Genomic DNA, 13,398 nt, shown 5'->3' with positions numbered 1-13,398 from the left:
ATAGATGGAGTGAAAATCTTGATTTTTAGGGAGATCCCTGCCAGGTTTTTGAAACGAAGGGGAATTTATAAAGAAATGGTGAGTCTACTGAAAAGGAATGGAATTCAGCATAGATGGGAATTCCCAGAAGGAATCTCCTTTTACTTTAAAGATAAAAGATTCAAACTAACTAGCCCCCAAGAGTTAGAAAAATTCTTCAGAAGATACGATAAAGAGTTAGGGAGGACAGGGAAAATAAAACCAAGACAGGATCAGAAAGAGGAAGGAAAGGAAAAGGAGAAAGAAGAACAACGTCAGGAAGAAGAGGAGGAACAAGAAGAGAGAGAGGAATCAGAAGAAGAAGACAACAACAAAGAACAGTAAATTTAGCGCAACTGAGTGGGTACTCATAGATAAAAGAAATAATGAACCTGAAAGTATTTTCCTGGAATGTTAATGGGATGAACAATTTAAACAAGAGACGAAAAGTTAACCATGTTTTGATTAAACGAAACCTAGATATCATATGCTTGCAAGAAACGCATGTAGCAAAAAAGCATAAAAGAATTTTAAGTAATAAAAAACTGGGCCAAGAGTTTATCGCGTCAGATTCAAACAAAAAGAGAGGCGTGGTAATATATGTAAAAGAGAAGCATGACCCAAAATTAATTTTTAAGGACGATGAGGGAAGAATATTGATTGTACAAATTGGGTTCCAAGGGGAAAAATGGCTGATTGTGGGGATCTATGCCCCAAACGATAAGAAAGCGGAATTCTACACAAAGTTGAATGAAATAATGTTAGAGTACTTAGATAAGAAATTGATATTACTGGGAGACTTTAATGGAGTAGTGGTACCGGACTTAGATAGATTAACAAAGAGGCAAAATACATATGAAGGCAAACTCCCGAAGGCCTTCTTTGATATGGCCAATACATTGGGAATAATTGACATCTGGAGATTAAGGAACCCAACAGTAAGACAATTTTCATTTCACTCTGAACCAAATCAAAGCTTCAGCAGAATAGATCAGATCTGGGTCTCTAAGATTCTAACACCAAGAGTAACTAGAATTGAAATCCTCCCAAGAACCCTGTCAGATCATAATCCGCTATATATGGAATTAAAAGGAAAGGACCCTTCTACACATAGATGGAGAATGAATGAGAGCTTATTTAATGACCCGAGAGTAGTGGAAACTGCAAAAGAGACAATAACAGACTATTTTAAATGGAATCTAAACAAAGAAACACCAATTGAAACAGTCTGGGACGCGAGCAAAGCGGTGATGAGGGGTTTCCTGATTCAAAAAAATAGCTTCCAGAAAAGAGGGAGAGAGAAGAAGAAAGAGGAGATCCTGTCCCAGCTCACCGAGAACGAAAAACAGCTAATAACAAAACCCAAAGATGAAATAATAAAGCGAAATATAAAAATGCTGCAGTCTCAGTTCTCCATGGTGGTGGGACAGGAGATCGAATGGAAAATAAAAACTATGAGACAAAAAAATTTTGAGTCGGCCAATAAAGTCGGGAGATTCTTGGCTTGGCAAATAAAAGCAAGACAAAAACAGAACACAATTTGTAAAATAAAAGACGGGGATAAAATGATTGAGGACCCAAAAGAAATTAGAAAAGTATTTCAGAGATTCTATAGAGATCTTTATAGGAAAGATAAAGAAGACAACAAGAGAATAGAAAAGTATATCCATGACCATAAACTACATCAAATCCCAGAAGAAGAAAAAAGAACGCTTAACCAGGAGATAACAGAACAAGAGGTCACGAAGGCAATAAAAAGAATGAAAATAGGGAAGGCCCCAGGACCGGACGGTATCTCCGCAAAGTATTACAAAACACTATCGCAATACCTGACACCTGTTTTAAGTGAAGTAATGAATAAAGTTTTAAGAGAAGGAAGGATGCCAAACACCTGGAAAGAAGCTTATATTACACTGATCCCGAAGAAAGAGGGGGATATATTAGATGTAAAAAATTTCAGACCAATTTCGTTATTGAATAACGACTATAAGCTATTTGCGGATATACTAGCGAATAGACTAAAAATGGTGTTAAATAAGGTGATACACAAGGACCAAACAGGCTTTCTGCCGGGGAGGCAACTAAGGGACAACGTAAGAAACCTGATAAATATAATTGAATACCTTGAAGTCAGAGATGAGAAACAGGCAGTATTATTGTTTATAGACGCGGAAAAAGCGTTTGATAATGTTTCCTGGCATTTCATGAAAGAAAACTTAAAAGTACTAGGAATTGGTGAAAATTTTTTGAGAGGTATTGGCACGATTTATTCGGACCAAAAAGCAAAGTTAATAATTAACAACAACATATCAGATAACTTTGAGATAACTAAAGGTACTAGGCAGGGATGCCCTTTGTCTCCCTTGCTATTTATTACAGTTCTAGAGGTCTTGAATAAGAAGCTAAGAGAATCATCAGAAGTCAGAGGCATTAAGGTGGGACGAAAAGAATTTAAGTTAAGAGCCTTCGCAGATGATCTAGTTTTAACGTTGGAAGAACCAAGACAAAGTGTGAAAGAGGCAATAAAAAGAATGGAAGAGTTTGGGAAGGTATCAGGGTTTAAACTTAACAAAAATAAGACGAAAATGCTAGCGAAAAATTTGAAGAAAGAAGAGATGGAAGAATTACAAGCAGACTCAGGAATCGCGATAGCTAAAAAAATAAAATATTTAGGAATTTGGATGACAACAAAAAATATAAACCTATACAAGGACAACTATGAGGTGGTATGGAAAGAAATTAAGAAAGATATGGATATATGGAGTAGACTAAAATTGTCATTATTAGGCAGAATCTCTGTGATAAAAATGAATATATTACCTAGACTGCTATTTTTCTTTCAAGCAATACCAGTGGTAAAAGGAATAAGACAATTTAAGGATTGGCAAAAAAACTTAGCGAAGTTTGTTTGGCAGGGAAAAAGGCCAAGGATAAAAATGAAGATACTAGTAGATAAGAAAGAGAGAGGAGGCTTTGATTTACCAGACCTGAGTTTATATTATGAAGCATCGTGCTTGGTATGGTTAAAAGACTGGCTGACCTTAGAAAACACCGACCTATTAGATTTAGAGGGCCATGATAATAGACATGGTTGGCATTCGTACCTATGGTATAACAAAGTAAAGGTACATAAAGGTTTTCTAAACCATGTGATTAGGAAATCTTTATATGAAGTATGGGATCGGAATAAAAACCTCCTGGAAAGAAAGACACCGTGGTGGATATCACCAATTGAGGTGTTGACAACAAAAAAAGCAAACATGGAAGGGGAAAGAATAACATATGAGGATATTACTAGGAAAACAGCCCAAGGGATAAAGCTCAAACCATACGACCAAATTGAAAAGAGGTTAACAGGGTGGCTGCAATACCATCAGATTAGTGATCTATTAAAGGAAGACAAAAAAAGAAATGGGTTTGAAGATAAAAAATCGAAATTCCAAATCGAGTTAATAGACTGTAAAGATAAAACTTTATCAAGAATGTATAGCTTATTGCTAGAATGGTATACAAAAGATGAAGAAGTAAAGGAATCAATGATAAAATGGGCAATTGATATTGGGCATAACATTGAATTGGATGCGTGGAAAAGATTATGGAAGGAGGGTTCGAGATTCACAGGATGCATGGCGTTGAAGGAAAACTTGTTAAAAATGATGTATAGATGGCATTTGACGCCAGTAAAATTAGCTAAAATGTATAGGAAAAAAGAAAGAAAGTGTTGGAAATGTAAAAAGGCAGATGGGGATTATTTCCATATGAGGTGGACTTGCGATAAGGTAAAAAAATTTTGGGAAGCAATTTATAATGAACTCAAAAAAATATTTAGATATACTTTTCCCAAAAGACCAGAGGCGTGTCTATTAGGCTTAATAGGAACAGAAATTAAAATAGAAGATCAAAATTTGTTCATGTATGCTACAGCTGCCGCGAGGACCCTTCTGGCCCAAAGATGGAAAGTACAAGATATACCAACTATACAGGAGTGGCAGGCGAAGTTGACAGAATATGCAGAACTTGCCAAACTGTCAGGGAGGATCCGGGACCAGGGAGATCAAAGATACCAAAATAACTGGAGTAAATTTATTGAATACTTAAAGAAGAATTGTAAAGAGGTCAAGACACTAGCAGGATTGACATAATACCTCCAATGTATAATAGTACTAACTGGAGAATGATGTGTGTGATGGAAAGAGGATAAATATACCAGTTGTGGGGAGGGAGGGGGGTTGTGACTTGGCAGAGTCAAAGGAAATGTATGGTGCTATTACAATTTGTTGGAAAAGAATATGTAAGGAAAACAATAAAAATTCATTTGCAAAAAAAAACAATAAAGACTTTTATTTAACGACCGCTGGCTAGCGTGATCCTCTGTGAGCTCGGATCTGGAAGTAACCCTGACACATGTATTCAAATAATCTCTCTTCCAGTAATCTGAAAAATTCTGTTTTATTCCCATTTGGTGCGTATATCCCCACAATTATCAACATTTCACCTTGCCATTTAATACGGACTGCTATTATTCTCCCTTCCTCATCCTTAAATAATTGGTGTGATTCGATATTGTTTTTAATATAGAGTACTACTCCTCTTTTTTTCTTTTTATCCGAAGAGATAAATTCGTTCCCTAACCTCTTATTAATAAGGATTTTCTTATGTTTCTTGGCCACGTGAGTTTCTTGAAGGCATATGATATCTAAGTTTTTCTTTTTTAGTATGCGTTCAATTCCATTCCGTTTTTTCTTATCGTTCATTCCATTAATGTTCCAATTCCATAATTTCAATGACATATTAATTTAAGTTTTACTCTAGTTTAGGTGTTGCTCTATATCCTTTCTGTCTCCTCTCCTTCCTCCTCCTCTTCGTCTTCTTCTAATTCTCCTCTGCTCTGATCTTCCTCTTCGCCTAATTCTAATTCTTCCCTCAATTTAAGTCCGCCTTCTGCACCCTTCAGCTCCTCCTCTCCCGACTGAAGCTCTTTATATCTTCTTGTGAACTTTCCTATTTCCTCGGGGCTAATCAATCTTCTTTTAACTCCTTTTTTAAAAAAAGAGACACCCTCCGGGAATTCCCATCGGAAATCGATCCTGTTCTTTTTAAGCAGTTGCACTAGTGCAGGGGTCTGCAACCCGCGGCTCCGGAGCCGCATGTGGCTCTTTTACACCTTTGCTGCGGCTCCGGGGCGGATACTAGCGAGGGGAGGAGGCGCATTGTGCGCCCTGACACTCCCCACTGTGGCGGGCGCTGTACTGGCTGTGACGTCGCATGGGGGTGGTGCGTGCGTTAGTCCCGACGTCACCTTCCCGCCCACTGTCAGATCGCGGCTCCGGAGATATATTTGTTTTAAATGTCGCAATGGTTTTGCGGCTCCCAGTTGTTGTTTTTTCTCCGGAAACGGGTCCAAGTGGCTCTTTTTGTCTTAAAGGTTGCAGACCCCTGGTCTATGGGATGTCTAACAATCCGGCACTCAGGCGCCCCAAGCAGGAGGAGAGTGCCTTTTGCCCGCTAAGGTAGACTGGCTCTGGCCCTGGAGGCTCCATGCAGGAAGAGCCCTGAGGAAGGTGCCTCGCACCAAAGGGGACCCATCCGGCCCAGGATCCTGTGCCCACAGTGGCACCCAGGCGCCCCAAGCAGGAGGAGAGCGCCTTGGGCCCTCTAAGATAGACTGGCTCTGGAGGCTCCATGCAGGACTCCTCAGAAACCAGGAAGAGCCCCGAGGCAGCTGCATTGCGCTAAAGGGGACCCATCCGGCCCAGGATCCTGCGCCCACAGTGGCACCCAGGCGCCCCAAGCAGGAGGAGAGTGCCTTTTGCCACTCTGAGGTAGACTGGCTCTGGCCCTGGAGGCTCCATGCATGACTCAGAAACCAGGAAGAGCTCTGAGGCAGGTGCATCGCGCCAAAGGAGACCCATCCGGCCCAGGATCCTGCGCCCACAGTGGCACCCAGGCGCCCCAAGCAGGAGGAGAGCACCTTTTGCCCGCTAAGGTAGACTGGCTCTGGCCCTGGAGGCTCCATGCAGGACTCCTCAGAAACCAGGGAGAGCCCCGAGGCAGGTGCATCACACCAAAGGGGACCCATCCGGCCCAGGATCCTGCCATAGCTGTCCACTTTCAGATTTGAAAAAAAGAGATCAGCAGCCTCCCCTGTCCCGGGGACAGTCTATGGGATATCTAGCAATCCGGGATAGCAGTGGGAAACGGCGCTGGAATAAGGGAATCCCCCCCCCCAAAGGGAAGGTTGACAGTTATGGATCCTGCGCCCACAGTGGCACTCAGGCGCCCCAAGCAGGAGGAGAGTGCCTTTTGCCCTCTAAGGTAGACTGGCTCTGCCCCTGGAGGCTCCGTGCAAGAAGAGCTCTGAGGCAGGTGCATCACGCCAAAGGAGACCCATCCGGCCCAGGATCCTGTGCCCACAATGGCGCGCCCAGCTGTTCCCTCGTTTGGGGGGAGCCTGGGGGCCGGAGGAGGAAAAGGAGCCCGGCCAGGAGCCGAGAGGGGGAAAGAGGAGCCCCCTGCCCCCCCGGGATGTGCAGGGTGTTGCAGGAATTTAGGTACAGGTTGGGGGGGGTTGCCCCTCCAGCAGATCTCATGCACATGCAGCCCACTACCAAAACCAGCACAATCACTTTTGTGACTTGTCCCCACAAAACACTTTGTCGCAGTTTCTTCCTGTCTCTTCAAAGGGCCTTTGCTGCACGATACCACGATACCAGGCATCCTGAGACCTGAGTGCCAGACAGTTAGCCATTCCAGAAAGAACAAACCCAGATGAAGACAAAAGGGTGAATCATAGAATCATAGAGTTGGAAGAGACCACAAGGGCCATCGAGTCCAACCCCCTGCCAAGCAGGAAACACCATCAGAGCACTCCTGACATATGGGTGGGATGAACTTGGCTGGGAAACAGGGAAATAGAAATATCTTTTTTTGTTACACTGGATGGGTGTTTGGTGGAGGGCAAGGGGAACCATGGGGCAGGGTCCAGGATGCTCAGATTCCTGCCACCAGACCTCCCCTTTCATGATGTAGTTGGGGGGGTGTAACATGGGGATTAGCGGCTAATAAAAGTTTGGGGTCTTTTTTTGTTCTGGGCTTCCATCTTGTTCCACCTGGTGGCAGGTGGGAGTCCTGTTGGACAGTCTTCAATCAAGACTAAGCCTGCTGGCTGCTCTTTTGCTCTGGTATTCCGGGCTGGGGTCCTTGTTTTTTATCCAAGGGAGCCCTCAGATTTCCCCGTTCACAAGGGCAGGAGGCAAAGCGAGGGCGGCTCCCGGCCCGGAAGATGCCGCCTGCTTGGGACTCCTGTTTTGTAGAATACAGGATTATCCCGAATTTCCATGTAAAATTCAATAGGGAGTGATCCAAGAGAGTCTGGGAGAATCTGATGCTAACTGCCAATACCAAGATGAAAGTCTGCCAGGTTTGCATGTACACACGCCTGTCTCAGAGGATGGGAAAGAAGCAGAGCTCTTAAGACAGGATGGCAGATTTGACCACATAGGCCAGGGGTAGGCAACCTAAAGCCCAGGGGCCGGATGCGGCCCAATCGCCTTCTCAATCCGGCCTGTGGACGGTCCAGGAATCAGCGTGTTTTTACATGAGTAGAATGTGTCCTTTTATTTAAAATGCATCTCTCGGTTATTTGTGGGGCATGGGAATTTGGTCTTTTTTCTTGTTTCCAAAATATAGTCCCCCCCCCACATGGTTTGAGGGACGGTGAAGCAGCCCATGGCTGAAAAAGGTTGCTGACTCCTGTTATAGGCATGACTGGGACCTGGTGGGATGAGACTCATGACTGGAATGTGGGAATTGAGGTGTATAACCTGTTCAAAAGGAACAGACCAAACAGGAAGGGAGGAGGAGTAGCATTATATATAAAGGATGTGTACACTTGTGAAGAAATCCATGACCTGGAGCCTGAAAATCAGATTAAGAGTATGTGGGCAAAAATGGTTGAGAGAGAAACCACCGTGGATTTAACTTGGACTTCCGGTTGGGCGCGGGTCCGGTTGCAGGCGAGGGTTCGTCTCCCCGGAGAGAGCTCTAGCTTTTTCGGCCAAATTGGGAGTTTTTGAGGGCGGAAAAAACTCCCGCTAATCCTCTGGAGGGTGTCCAGAGTTCCAGGTGCCCAGCAGCGCCGAGGTGCCGTTCGTCCGGTCGTCAGGTAGCCTTTGAATAAAGGTGAAGAGAACGACGGAGCGAGCGGCGGCGAATTGGGCGGCCATTACAGCGGCGAATCAGCGAAGCCCCGAGCCTACAGGCTAAGCGCCCCGCTCTCGATACAAAGAAACTCAGACACTGAAAAGGAGGCTGGAAAACAGTGTGTGTGGAGAGGATAAGAAAGTATCTGAGTAGAAAGAGATACATTCGAGTTCAGCGCCAGCTTGTCTTCATCGGATTAAGACGTAGCGCGGTTTGCAGAGCCGAAGGAGAAAGTAAGTTGCCGCTAGCGGCTACAGTGTTTGTCCTTCCCATAGACTCTCATAGAAACTAAACCTTCTCCGGAAGCAGAGGAGAAAGGGAAACAATCAAAGGAGGGCAGAGAAGTGCGGCGTTAAAAAGGGGAACCCAGTTGATATATTAACGGGACAGAGAAATATAAAGAGACAAAGGAGAATACTATTAAGAGGACTGCTGTTGGGACTGCTGTGCGAGGTTGTGTTAAGCGGCTGTGAAATAGTTGCGGAGAAAGAGAAGATAAAGCATATTCTGGTCACTTTGAATTACTGTATCGTTGTTCTGGGTCTCTCTCCGTTTGCTACCCCTCTTTTAGGATTCAATTTTTGGGTTGTGGAGAGAGTGAGGAGAGGGGGAAGAGCAGCGTGGAAAATAAGCAAACAGGAATGACCAATTAACCAAATACTCAACTACTTAAAGAACTCTGCTCATAAAGCTTGAAAGGAACGAACTTCCCCTGGTGGACTGAACTAAACATTGCACCCCAATCTTGGAAATTTTAGACCAGTTCGGGACTGGGAACCTCCTGAGCTAAAAGACTGATCGGACTAAGACGAACAGGGGCAACAAGAATTAAATCAGGACATTACTTCGACGGAGAATTAACCTACCCCCCCAAAATCTCAGGGGGATAACATTTAAGTAACATTTAAGTATATTGGTTAAGATGAATGTTTAGAGAGATGATGGCTTAATGGTTCTCGCTCTACCTTAGGGAAACTGCTATCTGTCATTATATATTGTCAACATATAAGGGGTTTATATTATATTATTTTCGGTGGTTAATAGCTTTCTAGGGTTAATTGAATAATTGGATAGTCTAATTATAAGGGTAGCTTAATTATAAGGGTAGGAGGTTATACATCGGGAAGACAAGTGATCAAGTGATATATTCAGCGATACAAAGGGAATCCAGAGGCTCAACAACAATGTCACATACCCAAAAGAAAGGGGCAGAGGGAGGAACCCCAACAGATAGGAGAACCTCAAAACAAGAAACTGAATTTAGAACAGAAATATTGAGGATGTTTGCAGAAATAAAGCAAAGTGAAAAAAACTTAGAGACAAAATTGGAACAGGTGGATAACAAAATCGGGGAAATGGACAAAAAGATTGCGGAGACAGTAAGTGAACTAAAAGGACAGATTAAAGAGGTTTCAAAAAGAGTGGATGAAGGATTAAAAAAGACAAAGCAGGAAATGAAAGAAATGAAACGAGAAGAAGAAAGGATGAGGAATGAGATAGCAGACCTGAATAAAATACAGGAAGAAATAAAAGACTCTATTGCAATGAACGAACTAAAACAGAGGGAGATTAATTTAAGATTGAGGCAAATCCCGGAAGTACAAAATGAAAATATAAAAGAAAGATTAATAAAAGAAATAGCACAGTGGATGGAGGTGGAGGAGGAAGATGTGGCGAGGACAATAATAAATGCTTATAGAATGAAAATAAAATCAAACAAAGCCAGGAAATTCCCAGGGGACTGTTTAGTTACGTTCAAAGATAGAGAGATGAGGAACCTGGTTTTGCAAAGAAACAGGGAAAAAAGATTATATATAGATGGACACTATATAATCATATTTAAAGATATTCCAATAAGGTTGTTAAAACGAAGAGAACCCTATAAACCACTAGTGCAGGGGTCTGCAACCTTTAAGACAAAAAGAGCCACTTGGACCCGTTTCCGAAGAAAAAACAACAACTGGGAGCCGCAAAACCATTGCGACATTTAAAACAAATATATCTCCGGAGCCACGATCTGACAGCGGGCGGGAAGGTGACGTCGGGACGGTGCGTGACTAACGCATGCACCTCCCCATGCGACGTCACAGCCAGTACAGCGCCCGCCACAGTGGGGAGTGTCGGGGCGCACAATGCGCCTCCTCCCCTCGCTAGTATCCGCCCCAGAGTCGCAGCAAAGATGTAAAAGAGCCACGTGCGGCTCCAGAGCCACAGGTTGCAGACCCCTGCCATAGACTGTCCCTGGGACAGGGGAGGCTGCTGATCCCTCATTTTCAAATCTGAAAGTTGACAGCTATGGCAGGATCCCGGGCCGGATGGGTCCCCTTTGGCTCCATGCACCTGCCTCAGGGCTCTTCTTGCATGGAGCCTCCATGGACAGAGCCAGTCCACCTTAGAGGGCAAAAGGCGCTCTCCTCCTGGGTGCCACTGTGGGCGCAGGATCCATAGCTGTCAACCTTCCCTTTTTTTGGGGGGGGGGGTATTCCCTTATTCCAGCACCGTTTCCCGCTGCTATCCCGGATTCTTAGCCCTCCCCTAGCCTGTCCCCGGGCCCGGGGAGGCTGCTGCTCCCTTGTCCGCTCTGGCCCGGCCTGACTGGAGCCCTGGCCCCCGAGGCCGGACACTGCATCCCCTCCAGGCCCCCCCCGCCCTTTCTTCTGCCCTCTCCATCCCGGGGGGGGAGGGGGCTCCTCTTTCCCCCTCTCGGCTCCTGGCCGGGCTCCTTTTCCTCCTCCGGCCCCCAGGCTCCCCCCAAACGAGGGAACAGCTGGGCGCGCCATTGTGGGCACAGGATCCTGGGCCGGATGGGTCTCCTTTGGCTCCATGCACCTGCCTCAGAGCTCTTCTTGCACGGAGCCTCCAGGGCCAGAGCCAGTCTACCTGAGAGGGCAAAAGGCGCTCTCCTCCTGGGTGCCATTGTGGGCGCAGGATCCTGGGCTGGATGGGTCCCCCTTGGCGCAAGGCACCTGCCTCAGGGCTCTTCTTGCATGGAGCCTCCAGGGCCAGAGCCAGTCTACCTTAGAAGGCAAAAGGCGCTCTCCTCCTGCTTGGGGATGCCTGGGTGCCACTCTGGGCGCAGGATCCCGGGCCGGATGGGTCCCCTTTGGCACAAGGCACCTGCCTCAGGGCTCTTCTTGCATGGAGCCTCCATGGACAGAGCCAGTCTACCTTAGCGGGCAAAAGGCGCTCTCCTCCTGCTTGGGGATGCCTGGGTGCCACTCTGGGCGCAGGATCCTGGGCCGGATGGGTCCCCTTTGGTGCAATGCAGCTTCCTCAGGGCTCTTCTTGCATGGGGCCTCCATGGACAGAGCCAGTCTACCTTAGAATGGCAGAGCGCAAGGCAGGGAGGAAGATGCTCTCCTTCTGCTTGGGGGCGCAGGATCCTGGGCCGGATGGGTCCCCTTTGGCGCAATGCCCCTGCCTCAGGGCTCTTCCTGCACGGAGCCTCCAGGGCCAGAGCCAGTCTACCTTAGCGGGCAAAAGGTGCTCTCCTTCTGCTTGGGGTGCCTGGGTGCCACTCTGGGCGCAGGATCCTGGGCCGGATGGGTCCCCCTTGGCGTGATGCACCTGCCTCGGGGCTCTTCCTGCACGGAGCCTCCAGGGCCAGAGCCAGTCTACCTTAGAGTGGCAAAAGGCGCTCTCCTCCTGGGTGCCACTCTGGGTGCAGGATCCTGGGCCGGATGGGTCCCCTTTGGCGCAATGCACCTGCCTCAGGGCTCTTCTTGCATGGAGCCTCCAGGGCCAGAGCCAGTCTACCTTAGCGGGCAAAAGGTGCTCTCCTTCTGCTTGGGGTGCCTGGGTGCCACTCTGGGCGCAGGATCCTGGGCCGGATGGGTCCCCTTTGGCGCAATGCCCCTGCCTCGGGGCTCTTCCTGCACGGAGCCTCCAGGGCCAGAGCCAGTCTACCTTAGAGTGGCAAAAGGCGCTCTCCTCCTGGGTGCCACTCTGGGTGCAGGATCCTGGGCCGGATGGGTCCCCTTTGGCGCAATGCACCTGCCTCAGGGCTCTTCTTGCATGGAGCCTCCAGGGCCAGAGCCAGTCTACCTTAGCGGGCACAAGGCGCTCTCCTCCTGCTTGGGGCGCCTGGGTGCCGGATTCTTCGACCTCCCCTAGCCTGTCCCCGGGTCCGGGGAGGCTGCTGCTCCCTTGTCCGCTCTGGCCCTCCTGCCTTGAGCCCTGGCCCCCGAGGCCGGACACTGCACCCCCCCAGGCCCCCCCCCGCCCTTCCTTCCGCCCCGCCCATCCCGGGGGGGGAGGGGGCTCCTCTTTCTCCTTCTCGCCAGGCCAGGCAAGGGTTAAGAGCAGCTGAGCCGCACGCCTAGAGAGGACAGGAAGTGACGGAGGCGGGTCTTCCGTATCCCCTCCCCGGCCCCTCCCCTCTGGTCTCCCCCGGTGAGTCTCCTCTCTGGTCTCGGGGTCCCGGGGTGCAGGGGGTCCTATGGGGGGGGCTCCTGCAGGGAGGGGCAGGCAGGGCTTTGCAAAGGGGGGGGCGAGGGGGTTTCTCCAGCTGGGGGTCCCCAGCCTACAACTCCCCCCATCCCTGAGCCCTGGCCTGTGGGGAAGGCAGGCCGGCAGGCGGATGGACGGAGAGGCGTCCCCTGGGGGGCTGAGTCTGGGGCAGGAGAGGAGAAGCCGGGGGAAGACCCTCTGAACCAGAGCTGCCCACCTTCAGATGGGAAAAGAAGGGATCCTAGAGAGAAGGGATTTGGAGAGACGCTGTGCCTGTACTACTGTGTTTAGGCCTCTGACATCTTTTCGTTTAGTTGAAGAATAGCTTAACTTCCACCTGAAAGAATGCCTCTCCTGACCCAACTTTCTCTCACCAACATTTTGTGTTTTTAAAAAAAGCTTTTCTGGTTTGACCAACTCCTGCCTCAGACTGCAAATCACGAGGTTTTCCCTCACGCAAGACGCCCCCCCCCCTTCAGCATCCTGTGGCAAAGGGTAGAAATTTGGTGGGGCCACGATAATGAGTGAGTCTGCGACATATGAGTTGGTGCTTAGCGGTGGGCTCTGCTCCAGAGGCTCCTCAGAGATTGGGGTCCCAGTGAACCCCTCATGTCAGCACCTTGAACGGAGCCCCATTGTTGTGGGGACTCAGTGAGGAGGGGTAGAAATGCCATCAATAAAGGGAGCCCAGCCAATCATCTGGGAGCTGCCAGATGGGTCTGGCATGAC

The sequence above is a fragment of the Podarcis vaucheri genome (assembly GCF_965113315.1).
Source record: "Podarcis vaucheri genome assembly, chromosome: 3".
NCBI classification, from domain to species: domain Eukaryota; kingdom Metazoa; phylum Chordata; class Lepidosauria; order Squamata; family Lacertidae; genus Podarcis; species Podarcis vaucheri.
The sequence above is the reverse complement of the archived record's forward strand: the minus strand, read 5'-3'. Positions refer to the sequence as shown.